This window comes from Phycodurus eques, chromosome 1 (assembly GCF_024500275.1).
Source record: "Phycodurus eques isolate BA_2022a chromosome 1, UOR_Pequ_1.1, whole genome shotgun sequence".
Lineage (NCBI taxonomy): Eukaryota > Metazoa > Chordata > Actinopteri > Syngnathiformes > Syngnathidae > Phycodurus > Phycodurus eques.
In genome coordinates, this window is record NC_084525.1 from 37,320,569 (window position 1) to 37,332,127 (window position 11,559).

General features: G+C 42.3%; 1 protein-coding gene across 1 annotated transcript in view; it reads right to left on the reverse strand.

The window, feature by feature from the left end:
• Positions 1–6,061, reverse strand: part of mgat5 (alpha-1,6-mannosylglycoprotein 6-beta-N-acetylglucosaminyltransferase) — a 122,288-nt gene extending 116,227 nt beyond the window's left edge. The window contains exon 1 of the mRNA XM_061691022.1: positions 5,703–6,061. The gene's annotated coding sequence lies outside the window, so the exon portion shown is untranslated. The remainder of the gene's footprint in view (positions 1–5,702) is intronic.
• Positions 6,062–11,559: the final 5,498 nt, after the last annotated feature.

The window sequence follows — 11,559 nt, forward strand, 5'->3', positions numbered from 1 at the left end:
TCCTTATGCAAATGCAGAGTATGGCTTTTGTTACCATGTTGACCAGGGATGGAGTTTAGTCATTGGAACAAAGCAAGTAGCTACTCAGCATTGCAAATTTAGCAACTTTTTTGCCATATTAAGCAACTTTTCTGACCCTCTAGCGGTTATTTCTCAAAAAAGCAAACAAACAAATGTCGCAAATTTTGTGATGTTCTTGGAGACCCACTGGACAATATGCCATTGGCTGTGGATTCTGCACAAATCACCAACATCAATTCAACCGAATCATTTATGGATTGGAGAAATTGCACAAACACTGCAAAAGCTGGACTGGGAGCCTGAAATTCAGGCCAGGAGCACTTTGAATGATTGCCATGCATTTTGACCTGCAATAACCATTGTGGGACTGAGGATCTTTCTTAATCCGACCATGAGTATGAAACTGGTTCATAATGTCACAGGGATTTTGAGCAAGGAAAGATGCAAATTTGTTAAAATGATCAGACTTTTATCTTTCCAGGCAAGTCCTAATCAGATTGTTCTCTCTATTGCAATTGTCAGGACCTGGCCAGATGGCTGAGCAAGGTAAAGTCTCAAGTCCATTTCCATAGATAAGAAAACAGTTTTCAAGCTGCTCACCTTAGAAGGAGGGCCAATCCAGTGCTTTGAAAAAGATTTGAGCTTGCTCTCATGAACTAGAATAGCATGCATTAAAGAGCTTGTTTTAGAACAACACTGTGCAGTAGTCAAAAGTGCTCTCAATGCAGGTTCTTGCATTAATTATGGATCAGCTATGAAGGAATATCTATTTTTCACCTCAATATAAAGAGCCTATCACAGAGTCTGACGTCTCTGTCTCATGTGAATTCACAACACTTGCCTCGGGAGTGTTGGGTTCATACAAGAGGTAACTGTTAATGAGCTTAACATCTGTCAAACAGTCAAAACTATCCAGTTTCGGTTTGCAGCCAGAAACACAATCATACCATTTTAAGGAACTGGCTTCTGTGGCTGTTAGACATTGGTGTTGTAGCTGTATAGCTTTCAAAAATAAAAAAACAACTAAACACCATTGCGCATCCTTGAACTTAATAAACAGAGTGGTATTGCAGCAGGTGGTTTTTTTATTTTTTTTTTTTTAAGCTTGTCTTAAAAGGAGACCTGCAACTGATACAATGCCCCTGCTGCAATGGAGACCACTGTGGCTCTGCATCTTAATCGACTTGGTCATATACGCCCCACCTGTTAATTATTAATTCACTTCTCCAGAGGAACAGTCACTCTTGCAACTCGGACACTTTGCTGGCATCAGTTCAGAGTAACCACCACAGTTTGACAGGCACTCCCAGGAGAACATTCACAAGATTAATTTGGGCTCCAGCAAAGTGTTACTTCAATTTGACCAAACACTAGACCAATGGTGGGCAAACTATGGCCCACGGGCCACATCCGGCCCGATGATCAATTTCAACCCGGCCCGCCAAAGACTGGTACAGAATTGCCCAAATCATATCAAAATCATGACTAGCATATTTTCAAGACCATAAGGTGCACTTAAAGTCTTAAATGTTCTCCAAAATGAACGGGGCGCCTTATAATGCGGCGCGCCTTATGTGTGAACCGAGTTCCAAAATCTGTAAATGTTGTTGTGTGACTTCAATGAGCGCTCCGCTTGACTGACTGGGAGCATTTCCTGCCAACACGATGCTTATATAGAGGAAAGGCGGACGTGACTGAGGAAAGCATGCGGACGTAAAGGGGGTTAGGGTGCGCGTGACAGAGGACGCTAAAGGCACGCCCCCAGTAGGTATATAGCACTGGTATGTGCATTGTGCAAAACAACATCGGTTTGGCTAAGGACGCCCAAAAATGGCACCTACGAAGAGACACGCTTACGAAGTACAGTTTAAACTGCAAGCTATCAGTTACGCGGAGGAACATGGGAATCGAGCAGCTCCGAGAGAATTCAAGATCAACGAATCCATGGTTAGCAAGTGGAGGAAGCAGGAAACCGAACTTTGCCAAGTCAAGAAGATGAAGCTGAGTTTCCGTGGAAACAAGGCGAGGTGGCCCGAGTTGGAAGACCAACCCGAGCAATGGATTAATGATCAAAGAACAGCTCGGAGTAACGCCTCTACAGTCACCATTCGACTGAGGGCAATAACTCGGAGCTTGCCATCATTCCGGGAGGCTTGACGAAGGAACTCCAACCGCTGGACATCGGTGTAAACAGGGCATTCAAAGTGAAGTTGCGAGTGGCGTGGGAGCGATGGATGACAGATGGCGAACACAGCTTTACTAAGACTAGGAGGCAGCGCCGGGCGAGTTACGCCACAATTTGTGAATGGATTGTGGGTGCTTGGGCTAACGTGTCTGCTTGCACTGTTGTTCGAGCTTTCATAAAAGCCGGCATCATTTCTGAGGAGCCGCACGGCAGCGAGACTGACTCCGATAATGACGAGATGGAACCTGCCGTGTTTGATGGAGAACTTGGCCAGCTTTTCATTTCGGATACAGAAGAACCAAATTCAGTTTTGCTCCCGCTACCTTTTTAAAAACATTGTTTTAGCGTGCATGCATGCTACCGTATGTTTTAAGCTATTGTATGTTTTACCAGGCCTGTGCCCAATAATACGGTGCGCCTTATGTATGTGTTAAAAACAGAAATAGACCCTGTAACTGAAACTGCACCTTTTAATACAGTGTGGCTTATGGTCGTGAAAATACGTTATTTTCATTTGACCTTGTCCTGTAATGCCCAGTGGTTCCACCAGGTAGTGCAGTAGGTACAGCGATACATAGACTTGACTTTGGCTGTTCTGTTTTTACTCTGCTCCTGCTCTGAACCCTTCTTCAACCATGAGTGGGGCAAAGAAAAGAAGTCGACAGTGCGTGCCGAGTGTTTAATATACATAGAATGGACTACTAAATACTTTTTCACTGAAGTCCCGTCAAAGGCTGCATGTTTAATTTGTTAACAAACCATTGCGGTTTTAGAGGAATATAACATCAGCCGTAGTTTTCTACCAAGCATGCTGATTATGCTAACAGCCAGTCAACGCACGAACTGATGGCTACGGCTCAGCGACTAAAATCAAAGCTTGCAGGCACAACAAAACACCTTTTTCTGACAAACTGCCATCCAAGATTCAGTCACACAAGACCCTGAAACAGCGCCAGGGGGGCTGCAGATGGAACTGATTGACCTCCAATGTTATACTGTCTTAGAAGTTCAACTCTCAAACTGGATGAGTTTTATGCTTCATTAAGCTCAGACAAATTTCCAAAAATCCGGAAGATGGCACAGAGGATGCTGGTGGTGTTCGGGTCTACATGTGTGTGAACAGACTTTTAGTGTGATGAACACCAACAAAACATCCTACAGATCCCAGCTGAGTGATGCACACCTCAGATGTGTTCTGAGAATTGCCACAACAAAACTAACACCAGACTTTGACGCACTGACAAAAAGGTGATCAACAAAACAACACTGTTCCCATTCAAAGTAAATCTAAGTATTAACACTGCAATGCCTTTTTATTTTATTTTTTTATATGTAAGCATCTGGTCCTGGCTTGGCCCGCCTGTCACATTTTAAAAGTCAATGTGGCCCCTGAGCCAAAAGGTTTGCCCACCCCTGCACTAGACACTTGTCAAGATGTACATGAAGTCACAGATTTTTTTACAATTATCATGAGCGCGAACTAATTTGCATGTCAACCACATGACTCTTTAAATAAATTAATTTGGCTGTTTATAATGCAGGACAACCAAATGACATCTTCACAAAATTGCCATGGGAACAAAGGGGGATGAGTACCAGTGTTACTGTAGTTGTGAAAACGCAGCGATATCCAAGATTACAAGTGAAACAAGGGAGGAAATTGACTGGTAAATAGAACCAGATTATTTCAGATACCACACTTACACAAAACCCATAACTGACTTTAAATGACCCTACCTCCCTTTACATCTTTAATGCAAACCAATGTTGTATACTTTTATCTTTAATAGGGGTGTCCTGATCCGATATTGCTCTTGGATATTGGTCTGAAATAGGGTTGCACGATTATGGCCAAAATGATCATCAGATTTATTGTAATCACAATTATTGGTCATGTTTGGGAAACGTCTGTATTTTTATTGCACTAGTTTTCAGTTTTCGCTTAAAGCTTTGTCCAAGTTGAGTCGGGGATTACAGCTAAGAATACGCCACAGATAATGCAATCCTACGTTAATTTCATACCGCAGTTGAACCTTTGTACTTATAAAGGCCCTGGCAGTGATAACACCGAGGATAAAATGAATTGACTTAAGGGAGCAGTGACTTTGAAGATGTAGCCGCTCCTGTGTAATTTTATAAGCAAGAAAATTGATGGATTTCTGACGGAAAGTGAGAGAATGGGAGCCTTATAATCAAAGAAAGGCCAAGTGTTCTACATCCCTGCATGGATTCCATCTGCTCAACTAAGTCATCTGCCCCTCCTCATTCCACCATCTTCATAACGACACTGCTTCTTCTGCCTCTCCAACCAAGCCCACCCTAACACACATGCACACCCTGCTATGATTTCTTGCCAGTGAGGCATGCCACTAAAGCAAAGCTCCTTTTCCCCTGGATTTATAATCCCAAGAGCTTCGGCAGAAATGCAGCTGAAAGAGCACTTTGTAAAGCCAGGAGGGGTGGTGATGTCAGCTCACCTCTGGATGTTCACTACTCTCTGCATTAGTTTCCAGCCTGCAGCTTACAGTTCTGCTGGGTCACACTGAACGATATAATAGCACAGACCAGTTAACACATAAATGTTCATAATATATCATTAGCATGCAATGAATGTTGCATTGCATATTTTTCTGAATTTAGTATGCCTAGTACTGTACGCTAGAAAAGGGCCCTGGCAGGAAATAAGATAAGAAGTAATAAAAAACAAGTAATAAGAAATAAATGAGATGGAAAAAATGTCAGTCATTATTTTACGACTTCAAGCATCTCTCGTCCTGTAGGCGGGTGTGTTTCGTTTTGCTGTTCTCAAAACGCGATAAACATTAACTGCAAGGCTGCCACAACCCCTAAGGGCAGGTTCTACGTTTCAAGGACACAACATATCTCACAGCTCACGTGGTAGGTGAAAACAAGTGAACACAAACATCTGAACTTTTTTTGTTGTTCTTCTTCCGAGTTATGGTAGCACATCGCCTGGTGTGTATCTAACAGCAGAGGAAGTCATAAGGACGTTGTACAAAGTGACAATAAAATAACAATGGCGTTGGTTACAGTACAGTACGGTATGTGGTTTCAAGAAAAAACTACGCAGACCCTGAAAGGCGTGATCGAGCACCGTGATACAAGATGCTATTGCGGGTGAATCTACAAATACCTACACTGTATTGCTAGTATGCTACGTTAGCTAATACACCTGCTGTGTTAAAACCCCAACCCCAAACCCAATTGCGCGCGTCGCCAAATGACAGAGTGTAGATGCAGTGAAAAAGAGCCAGTGTTCACGTTAGGGCGACGGTGGTAGTTCCGCTGGCGTCTCGTTGCAGAAAAGGCGTGCCAGCTACAGCCTTTTAGTGCGACAACAGCAATCTCTGGGGTTGAAAGTGGCCTCGGTCGACCACCACTCACTCCATGACGAAACAAGAACCCCCGCAACGACAAGTCAACAAGCGCAGAACGAGTAGAGAAGCCCCTACGCCGTACAGTGTCACGAACTTACCGCATTTGTGTTACTTTCTGCTGGAAGTCAATTGGGAGTTGAATAAGCATCCATAAGGAACGACGATCTGAATGGTGAATTGGCTGGCTGGATTGTAATTCCAGATACAACGCACGAGCCTTTCTATTTGCTCTGCCCACGAGCAAAAATCGAGTGGAGGAACCGTCTGCAAGTGTCAACAAGCCCGTTGGAGCGTAAAACACCGATAATAATTACATTCACTCGCAGTCACTTCCACTTTGTCCTTCAGAAATATTATAGTTGTTGTTGGATTCGGAGGACATTTTTATCGTGTGTTTTAGCTATGAAATCTGTTAAACACAAAAAAAACAAAAGGGAACTGAAAACACAAGACGCTCTCTGAGAATCCTTTCAATGAATGCTTTGTGTTCACTGCCACCTTCTGGTTGGTAGCAGACTAAAATTTGCACCGAGCAGGAAAGTGGGCCCTCTAGTGTTTGAAAGCGAAGATTTAAAGCGGTGATTTTCAATTGGTGACCACAGTTCGGAAACTCAGAGCGTTGTTGGAACTGTTAATAAGCAGTACTGTAGTAAGACGGCCGCATCAACAGCTCATCTGCATTAACTACTGCACAATGACAAAACAAGGAGCCACTGCACAGAGCACGAACTACACTTGGGGTACAACAACACAACAAAAACGAAAGCACAGGAACATTTATTATAATGGGAAAACACACACAAAAAATGCCTAACATTATGAATGACACGTAATTACCGCGTGTGCAAAATGCCGATAGGCATGCTGGGAAGTGTCCACTCCTCCTGACACTACAGGAAGTAACTGTAAATATTGAAATTCTCATATTGCTCCGACGCAAAAGGCGGAAGTAATGGGTGTAGCTTAAATTCAGTGTTCTACTGTGATGCTTCAGTGCATGGGTGTGAAATGTATTTTTATTGCGGGCCACATTTTAGTGATGGTTTCTCTCAGGGGGCCATTAAACCATATAAATGTTTCATCGCCTCCTCATATTATTACATAGACACAACAAAGTGATGGATAACTCGTTCTGAAATCTGAATTCAATGATAATAGTTTGTTCAGCTATTGTACAAGTTACTGTAAAGGGGGGTTTGGCAAGCAAAAAGTGCTTGAAATTTTGGTGAAGATTTTAGCAAGAATCATGGAAGTTGCACCTGATTTGCTTACAATGATGTGGCGGGCCGGATTTGAGGTTGGCACACGTGGTTTAGTGTTTGAGGTTACAAAAACATCTGGCAAGAGGCAATCAGAAACAAAAAAAACAATTACTATGAACCAAATGAAATACCTCTGGTCAAAAATTGTTGTTAGCCAACTTCATGAAGTAGAATAGCAGCCTGGCAGACCAGGCGTGAATGAGTTCATTGCATGTTTCTCGGTAAAAATAGTTAACCTCACCAGCACATAAAACCAAACAAGACCGCAACAGTAGTCTATAGAAATTTCCTGTCACGTGACTGCATCCGGTTACTGGTCACTACCAACAGCATACTGGATGGCTGGAGTCTTCACATTGGAACCACAAATAACATCTGAACAGTGACAAATGGCGGCGAATAAGTTTATGGTAAGTTATCGGAGATGTTTACATCTCACAGTGCCGTGAAGAAGTATTGGCCCCCTTCTCAAATTCATATGTTTTTACATGGTTTCCCTTCTTTAATGTTGTAGATCATCAAACAAATGTGAATATCAGACAAATGTAACCCAAGTGAACTTAATATGCTGTTTTTAAAAGGCTATTTCATTTATTAAGGAAAAAAACTATTCAAAGTTCGCTGACCCAGTGTGCAAAAGTACTTACCCCCCTTGTTAAGTCATGAATTGCGGCTAATCACAATTTCTGGTTAAATTTCACTGTTGGCAATCAAGCCCGATTACCTCCAGACCTGTTCAATCAAGGAATCACTTAAACAGAAAAAAAATCAAGTCAGACAAAAGATCTAATCCGCATAGCGGGGGATGCTACCCATCCATCACACAGCCTCTTCAGTATGCTTCCATCAGGGAGGAGACTGCGGAGTCTGCGAGCAAGTACGAGCCGACTCAAAGACAGTTTTATTCATCAGGCTGTCAGGAATCTGAACTCTCTGCCCACCTGAACTCTGAACTCTGACGCCCCACAAACATGCGCATGCACACACACACGCACGCACACACACAAATACACGCCTATACACACATGCACGCACACACACCATACTCAGGGTCGCACTAGCCACTTTAGCAGCGTTGGGTTTTTTCATCTAATTTATATGTCTTATTTGCATTGGTTCTCTGACCTTAACAGCAAGTGTATTAGCTAACGTAGCATACTAGCAATACAGTGTAGGCATCTGCGGCCTCTGAGAAACCACGGCCTCTGACTGGAACAGAAAATGAGGACTGCCGGAAAAATCGTTGGTACCCCCCTACCCACCCTTGAGGACTTGCACGCTGTCAGAACTAAGACAAGAGCATGCAAAATCCTCTTGGACCCTCCACATCCTGGTCACCACCTTTTTCAGCTTCTTCCCTCAAGTAGGTGCTATCAATCAAGGCAAAACTAAAACCAGCAGACATTCCAACAGCTTCTTCCCTCTTACCATTAACTTCCTCAACAATTAACTTACAATTCCATTGTTACATGCTGCCAATTTTGTCTTGAGATTGTTGTCACATCTCTGTCGAGACACGACTACATTATTCATGCGCTAACTGTAGTAGTCACGTCACTCTGCACTATTTGCATGTCTGTTTGTTGACCAATACTGAGCACTCATGTGCTTGAGAAGTATTTGCACCATTTGCACAATTGTCACTCTTAAAGATTATTGCACTCCTAGTCTCTTTAAACTGCTTAAATTTCTTGAAGAAAGCACCATTTTTCACAATTGTCACTGTACCAGATTATTGCTCTATTAGTCATTTCAAACTGCTCTGAATTCCTAGAGGATCGGCATCATTGGCACAACTGTCATTGTATCAGCATTACCACATTACCAGTAACCTGTCTTTGCTCAATAATTCTCTGTATTGTGTTTTTATGTCTTAAAAGCATTTTTTTTTGTAAAAATGGCTGTCTGTTGTCATACTAGAGCGGCTCCAACTACCGGAGACAAATTCCTTGTGTTTTTTTGACATAATTGGCAAATAAAGATGATTCTGATCTGATTGTGCTTCTGAATCTGATTCTGATGCGAAAACATGGAACAGGGGTAAACCTTTCCAGGAGTGGCTGGTCTACACAGATTATACCAAGAGAACAACAATGACTCTTCCAGGAGGCACCAAAGGAACTCAGGAAAACTTCTAAAGAACTGCAGGCCTCCCTTGCCTCAGTTACGGTCAGTGTTGATGACACAACAATAAGGAAGAGACTGGGCAAAACTGGCATCCATGGCAGAGTTCCAAGGCAAAAACCACTGCTGGCCAAAAAGAACATAAATGCTCGTCTAACTTTTGCACACAAAAAAAAAAAATCTGAATGATATAATAATATTATGTGGACTAATGAGAGGAAAGTTTAGCTTTTTGGAATGTGTCTGTCTCATTCCATCTGATTTAAATGTAGCATAGCGTTAAAAAAAAAAGAACAATATACCAACAGTCAAACGTGGTGGTGGTACTTCAGGCTCGAAAACTCTCCAATTTTCACATCTGAAGTAGTGTGATGGTCTTGGGCTGGTTTGCTCCTTCAGCACCTGGACAACTGATTGTATGAACCATGAATTCTGCTCTTTAACAGAAAATCCTAAAGGAGAATGTTCAGCCATTAGTTTGTGACCTCAAGGTGTAGCGCACTCGGGTTCTGCAGCAGAATAACGATCCAAAACACACCTGCAAGCCAACTTCCGAATGGCTTAAAAAAACAAAATGAAAGTTTTGGAGTGGCCTAGTCAAAGTCTAGATTTGAATCCGATTGACATGCAGTGGAATGACCTTAAAAAGTCCGTTCATGATAAAAAATCCTGAATTTTTGCTGAATTCAAACAATTCTGCAAGGAAGAGTGGGCCAAAATAGCTCCTCAGAGATGTGAAAGATTCATTGCCAGTTATAGAAAATGCTAGATTTTAGTTGTTGCTGGTAAGGATGGACCAACCAGTTATTAGGTTGAGGGGGCCATTACTTTTTCACACAGGGCCAGGTAATATTTGTTTTTCCTTAATAAATGCAATCACCATTTAAAAACACAATTTTCAGTTTACTTGGGTTATATTTGTCTGATATTTGTTTGACGATCTTAAGCATTAAGGTGGGGAAACTATGCAAAAATATTTGAATTTCAGAAGGGGGCCGATACTTTTTCACGGCACTGTACTTCAGGAAAGCAGTATGATGCAAATGTGACTTCATACAACTTTCGCTTTAAAGACGGCCAGCATATTGATTAGGTGAATGCACGTAATCAGCACGGAGGCTACCGGATACCAAGCGACTTGGTCAAACCCGATTGAACTGTTGTGCAGTGTACGGGGTTTGGCAACTCTTTCCATGAGTGGCCGATGAGTCTGCCACTGGTTTTGGGGGCACACTGTCGCAGCATGTGTGGGCATACGTGTGTGCGTGCATGCACATTTAAAACTATGCCCCTCTGACAAAACCCCTCGCCCCAGCAAGGACTCCAACCGGTCACTGTTCAGTTACTTGAAGATGCACTCTCACACTGCAACCCCGATGAGCTGAAAAATTGTACCACTGAAGCAGTAGGCATGATCACTCCAGATATGCTGCAGAGAGTGAAAAGAGCTAGACTGTTAAATTCAGTGTTTCCAGACTAACCAGAGGGGTTCACCTTGTGTAATACTACAGTACCACATGAAACTGTATGAAATCATGCAATTGTAGCTATTAATTCATCCATCCATTTTCTGAGCCGCTTATCCTTGTGAAGGAGCCTTGTGAAGGCTCACGGGAGTGCTGGAGCCTATCCCAGCTATCATCGGGCAAGAGGCGGGGTACACCCTGAACTGGTTGCCAGCCAATCGCAGGGCACATACAAACAAAAAAGCATTCGCACTGCACTCACATTCACATTCACACCTACAGGCAATTTAGAGTAATCAATTAACCTACCATGCATGTTTTTGCAATGTGGAAGGAAACCAGAGTGCTCAGAGAAAACCCACGCAGGCACAGGGAGAACATGCAAACGCCGCACAGGCGGGGCCGGGGATTGAACCCTGGACCTCAGAACTGTGAGGCAGACGCTCTAACCAGTCGGCCAGCGTGCTGCTAGCTATTAATTGTGAAAGAATAATGTAATAAAGTTACATCTTATATCTCTGGACCCTGTATGTCTCCTTTAATTTTGCATTGCAGATGAAAAATAGGGGGACTGTGATTGTTTTGGTTTTCTGTTGCTCTGTATTCAATTTGTGGGGATTTTTGTTTTCAATTAGATGAAATTTACTTTCTGAACAACATAGAGTATGAAGTAAAACATCTGTCAAAGATTGGATAGATCATTCAACAAATGTTTACCCTCAATTCCCATGAATAAAAATGTGACAAAACTCATCTTCATGGTTTTTGTAAAACATAAATAGCACTACTTCAGACCATATCTGTTTCAATGGCAGGTCACATTATATTCATAACTATAGGTGACACACTTTCCAGTGCAAAACAACAACTTACAACCTCTTTGACCAAATGGATGCAATGTTCAAATAGGAGCCAGTGTATTGCATTCATTGTCGGATTTGTGTTAAGCTACACTCATTTGTTGATGTTACCACACATAAGTTACGACATGCCAAATTCACATTCATTTATCAGTACATATAATTTACTGTACAATAGAAAAAGGGAACTTGATGCCCAGTCAAAGGAATAAAATGAGACACAATGAGATTGTGCACTAAAAC